Source organism: Oryctolagus cuniculus, chromosome 1 (genome assembly GCF_964237555.1).
Source record: "Oryctolagus cuniculus chromosome 1, mOryCun1.1, whole genome shotgun sequence".
Lineage (NCBI taxonomy): Eukaryota > Metazoa > Chordata > Mammalia > Lagomorpha > Leporidae > Oryctolagus > Oryctolagus cuniculus.
In genome coordinates, this window is record NC_091432.1 from 133,059,135 (window position 1) to 133,068,050 (window position 8,916).

The 8,916-nt window shown below is 42.3% G+C and overlaps 2 non-coding genes across 2 annotated transcripts; one reads left to right on the forward strand and one right to left on the reverse strand.

The window, feature by feature from the left end:
* Window positions 1-1,070: 1,070 nt before the first annotated feature.
* On the reverse strand, window positions 1,071-1,177 carry LOC127486588 (U6 spliceosomal RNA). Its single transcript, XR_007913240.2, has one exon. It is a non-coding gene; the product is annotated as a U6 spliceosomal RNA (small nuclear RNA).
* Window positions 1,178-7,610: 6,433 nt separating this feature from the next.
* TRNAW-CCA (transfer RNA tryptophan (anticodon CCA)) lies at window positions 7,611-7,682 on the forward strand. The gene has a single exon. It is a non-coding gene; the product is annotated as a tRNA-Trp (tRNA).
* The last annotated feature ends 1,234 nt before the right edge of the window (window positions 7,683-8,916 follow it).

The window sequence follows — 8,916 nt, forward strand, 5'->3', positions numbered from 1 at the left end:
AGAAGTCCTCTCTCTCTCTGTGCCTTTCCTCTCTCTGTGTAACTCTGAATTTCAAATAAATAAATAAATCTTTTTTTTAAAGTAGTTCCAGGGGCCAGCACTGTGGCATGGCAGATGAAGCTGCCTCCTGCAGTGCTGACATCCCATATGGGCTCCAGTTTGAGACTTGGCTGCTCCACTTCCAATCCAGCTCTCTGCTGTGGCCGAGGAAAGTAGTAGAAGATGGCCCAAGTCCTTGGGCCCCGGTATCTGCTTGGGAGACCCAGATGCTCCTGGGCTCCTGGCTGTAACCTGATCCAGCCCCAGTCACTGTGGTCATTTGGGGAGTGAACCAGCAGATAGAAGATACTTCCTTTTCATTTTTTTTCCAGGGTGGGGTGTGTGTGTGTGTGTGACTTGTTTTTAGTCCTCTGGAAGAGTGTAAAAGAGTGGCATCACTGGTATAGCTGTTACTTTTGCCATACGTGTTTTCCATAAAAATGACCAATGAAGCTTTCTTGGGCTAGTTTTCTTTGAAGAAATTTTTCAATTATGGATTCTATTAACTTGATATTAATTATTAATTTGACATAGGATGATTCAAATTTTCTATCATGTAAGTTTTAGAAATGAATTTTTTGATAATTTGTCCATATCATTTCACCAAAATAACTTAATTTTTGACTTTCAATAATTCATAATATCTTCTTATCACATATCTGTATGATTTAAAGTGAAGACCCCCTTTTCAGTCCCCATATTGGTATCTGTTTGCTCTCTTTTTAAAGTTTTCTTATTGAGGCTCTCTAAGGATTTTAATGTTTAAAAAAAGTCTCAACTATTAGCTAGTTTTCATATTATTACCTCCTATGTATTCTATTTAGATATGACTCACTTCCTTTTGTAGATTCTTGGAATGAGATCTTAGTTGATTTTCATCATTTCTTTTTTGCTAATATTTGTATTTATGCATTTCTTCATGAGTACTTATCTGCATCCAATAGGTTTTTATTTTATTTTTATCATTTTTTATTGATAAAAATAGATGGAACAAGTTGAATCTAATTTAACCTTATGTTTTGATGAGGTTTTTTTTAATGGAACAATTCATGAATTTGCATGTCATCCTTGTGCAGCAGCCATGTTAATCTTCTGTGTCTCGTTCCAATTTTAGTCTATGTGCTGTTGAAGTGAGCACCTAATGGGCTTTCACAAACTTAGAGCCACCACCACTATCAAGCTATATTCAGTTCATACAAATTTAGGATTCTTACATCCTCCAGTTGAGCTGATACTTTTGTCAATATTAAATAGCCTCCTCTGGCTGTCTAATTTCTTTTTTTACAATCAGTTTTTTTTCCAGTCCTAATATAATCGAGGCAATTTTCCTTCGGTTAGTATTTGTATGGTATGGTAGGCAGAATTCTACAATGGTCTCCAAATTCCCAGCTCCTGGTGTGCATGCAGTTCCCAGCTATTCAAACTCTAAAAACTAGGTGCTTTTGTGAAGGGATGTTACAATTTTAATTCATTTAAAATTAATTTTAATTAAGGCTCTAGGTCAACTAACCCCAAGGGAAATGGCCCTCAGAGGGTGTGACATAACCAGGTGTTCTGCTGGTGAGAAAGGTTTCATACCCTGTGGAGTCAGGGTGAGACATCAGCTTTGTGGCTGACTTTGAAGGTGGTGGGGCTATGTCTCAAGGATTGTAGGCAAACTGATGACAGAGCAGTGTGTGGACAACAGCCAGCAAAGAAATGGGGACCTCAGCTCTGCTCACTGGTTGAAGAGTTTGCACGTGGGTTCTTCCCAAGTCCCCAGGCGAAATGCAATCCAGTTGACCCCTTGATTTCAGACTTGAGACCCAGACAGTGCATTCTTGGATTTCTGACCTACACAGCTGTGAGCTAATCCACAGTTAATGTTACACAGCAATAGAAAACATTACACATGGTGTGTCATTTTGGATTCTTCTACTTTCAGCTAATCTCTGTCCTTAAAGCAGATCTCTTGTAAGCAGTATATATGTAGGCATCATTTTTATCTTGTCTAATGATCTTTGTTAATTGGAGTGTTTAATCCATTTACATTTAATGTCATTGCTAGTGCAGTTAGATTTAAATTTCTCATCTTGTTATTTGTTTAATCTGTTTCTTCCTTTATTTCCCCTTTCTTGCTTTTCTGTACATTAACCAGAAGTTTTTCATTATCTCATTTTTTACTCTAGTCAATGTAATATATACTCACTAATTATTTAGAGCAGTGGTTCTAAAAACTAACCTCATAATAACTCTGAGACATTATTTGCCTTTTTCACTCTTGTTCTCTTGAATGAACAATGAGGTTTTCCAGAAACTACATGACATGTGATACTGCAAATTTAGTGCAGAAGGAAATATGCTAATTCACTTATCTTAAGCCCTTGTTACAAACTTGATAGTACCCAGCCCTTCCACCCACCACCCATGCCAAAACTCCTGTATAGAAGCCCTAACACCCAGCATCTCAGAATGTGACTGTATCTGGAAATAGAATCCTGAAAGATGTGATTCATTAAAGAAGAGAGCCTGAGGATCAGCCCTACTCCAATCCAACCGCTTTCCTAATAAGAAGGGACTTAGAACACAGCAAGACAAGAGAGAAGCTATTAGCAACCCAAGGAGCGGAACCTCAGGAGAAGCCAACCCTTCAGGCATTTTGATGTTGGACCTCCATCCAACATCCAGAATTGTGAGAAAACCGGTTTCTATCCTATAAGCCATCCATTCTGTGGTATTTTCTTACCACAGTCCTGCAAATGAAGATGTTAAAGAGGTGTGCCAAAATGGAAAACAATGCCACTCTTTGCATCTAATTTTTTGTCTTAAAAATATTTGTATTAAAATAACATTTTCCAATACCATGTTGTGGGTTATTTTTTCAATAAATATTGTTAACTTTTATCATTTTAATTTCAAATACCAAGGCCAGCTCTGTGGCATAGCAGATGAAGCTGCAGCCTGCAGTGCCAGCATCCCATATGGGTGCCGGTTTGAGTCCCGGCTGCTCCACTTCTGATCCAGCTCTCTGCTATGGCCTGGGAAAGCAGTAGGGGATGGCCCAAGTCCTTGAGCCCCTGCACCTGCATGGGAGACCCAGAAGAAGCTCCTGGCTCCTGGCTTCGATTCAGTGCAGCTCTGGCTGTTGTGGCCAGTTTGGGAGTGTACCAGCAGATGGAAGACCTCTCTCTCTCTCTCTGCCTCTCCTTCTATCTCTCTGTAACTCTGACTTGGGTACTTGGGTCTCTGCCACCCACATGGGCAACCCAGATGAAGCTCCAGGGTCCTGGCTTTGGTCTGGTCCAGCCCAGCTGTTGCAGGCATTTGAGGGGAGTAGAAGATCATCAAAGATTGTTTGTGTGAGCATGTCTACATCACCGTGCCTTTCAACAATCTCTCTCTCTCTCTCTGCCTTTCAAATAAATAAAAAATTGTACATGGGGGAAGATACCATTTTAAATAGTTATGTGTTTCTTGTTTTCATTTTTCTCTAGCTACTTACTAGTTTCCTTTTGTCCTTGGATTTTTTATGTTTCACTGCAATGTCCCAGGGTGTAGACTTTGTTCTTAAATCATAGTTGAAATTTGTAGAGCTTGAGACAGTCCTGTGATGTCTTATTTTATGATAAGAATTTTTTTTAACTTTTATTTAGTAAATATAAATTTCCAAAGTACAGTTTATGGATTACATTGACTTTCACCCCCATAATTTCCCTCCCACTCACACCCCTCCCATCTCCCGCTCTACCATTCCGTTCACATCAAGATTCATTTTCAATTATCTTTATATACAGAAGATCAATTCAGTATATATTAAGTAAAGATTTCATCAGTTTGCACCCACACAGAAACACAAAGTGTAAAAATACTGTTTCAGTACTAGTTATAGCATTACTTCACATTGGACAACACATTAAGGACAGATCCCACATGAGAAGTAAGTACACAGTGACTCCTGTTGTTGACTGAACAATTTGACACTCTTGTTTATGGCATCAGTAATCTCCTTAGGCTCTAGTTATGAGTTGTCAAGGCTATGGAAGCCTTTTGAGTTCACTGACTTCGATCTTATTCCGACAGGGGCATAGTCAAAGTGGAAGTTCTCTCCTCCCTTCAGAGAAAGGTACCTCCTTCTTTGATGGCCCATAATTTCCACTGGGATCTCACTCGCAGAGATCTTTCATTTAGGTCTTCTTTTTTTTTTTCCAGAGTGTCTTGGCTTTCCATGCCTAAAATACTCTCATGGGCTCTTCAGCCAGATCTGAATGCCTTAAGGGCTGATTCTGAGGCCAGAGTGCTATTTAGGACATCTGACATTCTATGAATTTCCTGTGTATCTCACTTCCCATGTTGGATTGTTCTCTCCCTTTTTGATTCTATCAGTTAATATTAGCAGACCAGTCTTGTTTGTGTGATCCCTTTGACTCTTAGACCTATCAGTGTGATCAATTGTGAACTGAAGTTGATCACTTGGACCAGTGAGATGGCATTGGTACATGCCACCTTGATGGGATTGAATTGGAATCCCCTGGCACATTTCTAACTCCACCATTTGGGCAAGTCCGATTGAGCATGTCCCAAATTGTACATCTCCTCCCTCTCTTATACCCAGTCTTATATTTAACAGGGATCACTTTTCTGTTAAAATTTAAACACCTAAGACTAATTGTGTGTTAATTACAGAGTTCAACTAATAGTACTAGAACAAAAAAAATACTGAAATGTTTGAAGTATTACATTGTACATCAACAGTCAGGAAAAGAGCTAATCAAGTCACTGTTTCTCATAGTGTCCATTTCACTTCAACAGGTTTCCTCTTTGGTGCTCAGTAGTCGCCGATCAGGGAGAACATATGATATTTGTCCCTTTGGGACTGGCTTAATTCACTCAGCATAATGTTTTCCAGATTCCTCCAATTGTTGCATTGTTTTTGACTGCTGTGTAATATTCTATAGAGTACATTGTCCCATAATTTCTTTATCCAGTCTAGTGTTGATGGGCATTTGGGTTGGTTCCAGGTCTTAGCTATTGTGAATTGAGCTGCAATAAACATTAAGGTGCAGACATCTTTTTTGTTTGCCAATTTAATTTCCTTTGGGTAATTTCCAAGGAGTGGTATGGCTGGGTTTTATGGTAGGGGTTGGTTGTTGTGTTTTTTTTTTCTTTTTTTACAGGCAGAGTGGACAGTGAGAGAGAGAGACAGGGAGAAAAGTCTTCCTTTTGTCATTGGTTCACATTCCAATGGCCGCCACGGCTGGCGCACTGCAGCCAGTGCACTGTGCCAATCTGAAGGCAGGAGCCAGGTGCTTCTCCTGGTCTCCCATGGGGTGCAGGGCCCAAGCACCTGGGTCATCCTCCACTGCACTCCTGGGCCATAGCAGAGAGCTGGCCTGGAAGAGGGGCAACCAAGACAGAATCCAGTGCCCCAACCGGGACTAGATCACCGTGTGCCGGTGCCGCTAGGAGGAGGATTAGCCTATTGAGCTGCAGCACCTGCTTGGTAGGGTTATATTCAGGTTTCTGAGGAATCTCCAAACTGACTTCCATAGTGGCTTAACAAGTTTGCATTCCCACCAACAGTGGGTTAGTGTCCCTGTGATGTCTTTCATCAGTGGGAATATTCTCAGCCAGCTTTCTTCAAATATTGCATCTGTCCCATTCCCTCTCTCCCCCTCATTCCGATTCCAATTACAGATGGGCTAGAACTCTACACTGAGTTCCAAATGTCTCGTTATTTGCAGTATTTTCCATCTTTTTTATCTTTCTGTGCATCAAAGTGGATACCTTTTGCTCACCTGTATTTCTGTCTTCTAACATCTGTTGTACTTGCTTTTAATCTATTAAACCTGTCTTTAATTTTCATCAGTTTATTTCTGAAATTTTCATCTTATTTGGATTCTAATTATCTGCTGACACCCTGCATACCTTGCTCTGGTTTGGTGGTTGTTGTAGTGCTGTTAAGTCCTTGGCTCTTAACTGCAATAGCTTCTTCACTTCTGGGTTTATTCCTATTTCCTGTTGTCTGGTCACATGTACTTTTTTTTGCATCTCCACATACCTTCCACTATTTCATTTGATACCAGAAAGTATAGATGAGAACATTGTAGGGAGCCCTAATTTATTTCAGCAGTATTCTAGTGAGTCACCTCAATCCCATTGATGGTCAGCTTTGGACTTTGCTTCGATTTTGCCTTTGATCCTAACACGTGGTCCTCTTGGGAGCCAATGGAAGCTCCAAGGTGTTTACTAAGCTCCTCTGACTTGGCACAACTCGATCCTGAGTTATAATCTCTGCCTTTGCAACCTTGGGGAGTTTCTAGAATTTATGTTCATCCTTTGTCACCATCACACTGTATAGAGGTCAGCTAAAGATCTGTGGTACATCTGTCAGTCAGCTAATGTGTGGGAATGTTCACGGAACCATTGTGCATAACCAAAACAGGGAACAACCCAAACTGGTGAATGAATAAATGAAATATAGTATTGCCACACAATGAAATTGTATTCCCCAACAAAAGAGAATGGAGTACTGAGAAGTGCAGTAACAGAAATCCTGGAAACATGCAAAAACCAGAGGAAAGTAGTTGAATGAGCTATGTGGCAAAGCATTCTAACCTAGCTGTAAAAAAAAAAAAAATCAAGGAAGAACACCGTGAGCTGCTAGGGATGAATTTTCCAGGATAAAGTGGCCAGAAAGAGTGCAAAACTTAAGTGCAAAAGGGCATTTATGGTCTGCTTTGCTTTGTAATAGTAAGGAGATCACAAAGGCATCTTCTCTGCCCAGGTGTGCAGAAGAATGCAGGAATGATCAGCCAGTGAAGAGATTATTTACAGGGGTGGTTGGCAAATGGGCAGAAGGTAGGGGAAATGATGGGAGAGTGGCAGAGGCTTTAATACAGCCTTTTCTATAATCCAGACATTTGGAATTACGGTTATATTTCACATAAGCAAGAATGCAAGAAAATAAACCCCCATCAGTGTGAATGTGTTAAGGAACAAACCAACTGGATTACCAATGAGTATCAACTGAGAGAGAAGGGCTTGGGAAGGAAAGCACTAACCCAGGGGTGGGCACGGAGGTGAACCCACCCCTTAAGGTGCCAGCGGGGTACGGGATCATTGCTTTGCATTTTTTACAACTTTTCTGTAATGGCCAAATGTTCAAAAACGGGTCTTAGTTTTGCACCTGTGCTTACTGCTGAGTGACAAAGTCACTTCCTGAGTGTGGCCGCGGGGTCTTTCTGGCCACTTCCATCCAGACGCTAGGGACTGGAGCCCTGTGCAGCACACGCAAACCCTGGCCCTCGCTGCTGCGCGCTGACCACATTGCGGATGCTGCAGCCACCACCTGGCCTCACGGGGACTGTGGCTCCCGACCTTGGCGCAGGTTCTGAGCCCTTGGAGCCAGCAGCCTGGCCGACTTGGGGCTGCAGAGACTAAGCTGCCCAGCCCTGCAGCTGCGCAGTGGAGCAGAAGCAAGCTCTTTCCCGTTTGATCTGCAACACATCAAAAAAAAAATCACAGAAGGAAGTGGCCAGGGTGCATAATTAAAAAGTTTTAAAGCATCAAAAGTCAGCATTGTTTGCCTGGGTGACCTTGTGGCGCAATGGTAGCATGTTTGACTCCAAATCAGGAGGTTGTGTGTTCAAGTCACATCAGGGTCATGCCTGATTCCCAAGGTGTCATTTTCTAGGTGACCAGGGTCACAGGCAACAAGGTGGAGCCCTATCTTGCCAAGACTTCCCTGGCCCTAGTGGGCTTACCTGCTCACCTGTGGTGTCCCTCTCCCACCGCAATATTAAAAAGAGTTACTTTTAAATAAATGAAAAGGGACCTCTTTCATACTAAGAGAACCGACAATGAAAATGTAAATTTCAATGGCTTGAATTGCTATCCCAACCTCTGAGATTGGTGGGGTCAAAAAGTGGATGGTGAGTTGCATTACTCCATTCTCAATGCTAATGCTTGGGCTCCTACTACCTACACTGGAGACCAGGATGAAGCTCTTGGCTCCTGACTTCAGCTTGGCCCAGTGCTAGTGGTAGTGACCAAGTAGAGTGAACCAAGGGATGGAAAATCTCCCCCAACTCTGAATTTCAAAAATAAATAAATAAATCTGAAAAAAAACGAAAAAGATACAGGCATTCCAGAGCCAGTGTTACAACACAACAAGTTGGCTTCCACCTGTGATTCCAGCATCCCACGTGAGTGCCAGTTCGAGTCCCAGCTGCTCCACTTGGCAACCCAGCTGCCTGCTAAGGCACCTGGGAAAGCAGCAGGAGATGGCCCAGGTGCTTGGGAGAGAGCCGATGGACTTCAGGTTCCCCACTTCATCCTGACCCATCCCCAGGTGCTGCAGCCATTTGGGGAGTGAACCAGCAGGTGGAAGATCTCTCTCTCTCTCTCTCTCTCTCTCTCTCTCTCTCTCTCTCTCCATATTTCTCTGTAACTCTGCCTTTCAAATAAACAAAAATTTTAAAAATAAATAAATAAAAAGATAAGTCATACCATGTAATTACTGTTTGCTAAAGTAAATCCTGTCATTAAGCTTTATTCCCATAGATTCTAACATTTTGAAAGCCCTACCTTCTAACAGTGATGTGAAGATCTACAACATTCTTAAGTCTCATGTTTGGAGCTGACCAATAGGAAAGTGAGCCTCCAAGCCTGGGTGCAGCCCCAGAAGTCTCTCCAAGGGTGGGTTGTGGGCAGAGCTGGTTTCCAGCCTCAGAGAACTGGCAAACAGAGCCAGAGTGTGGTCTCCTCCCAGCTCTGTTTAGAGTCCTGCTCCGCAGTGAGGACTCACAAGGGAAGCAGAACTCTCCCTCTGTGGTCCCAGGCCCACCCTCCCTCTGTTGTCTGCCACAGCCCCAGCCACTCAGGAGACTACCTGGGACA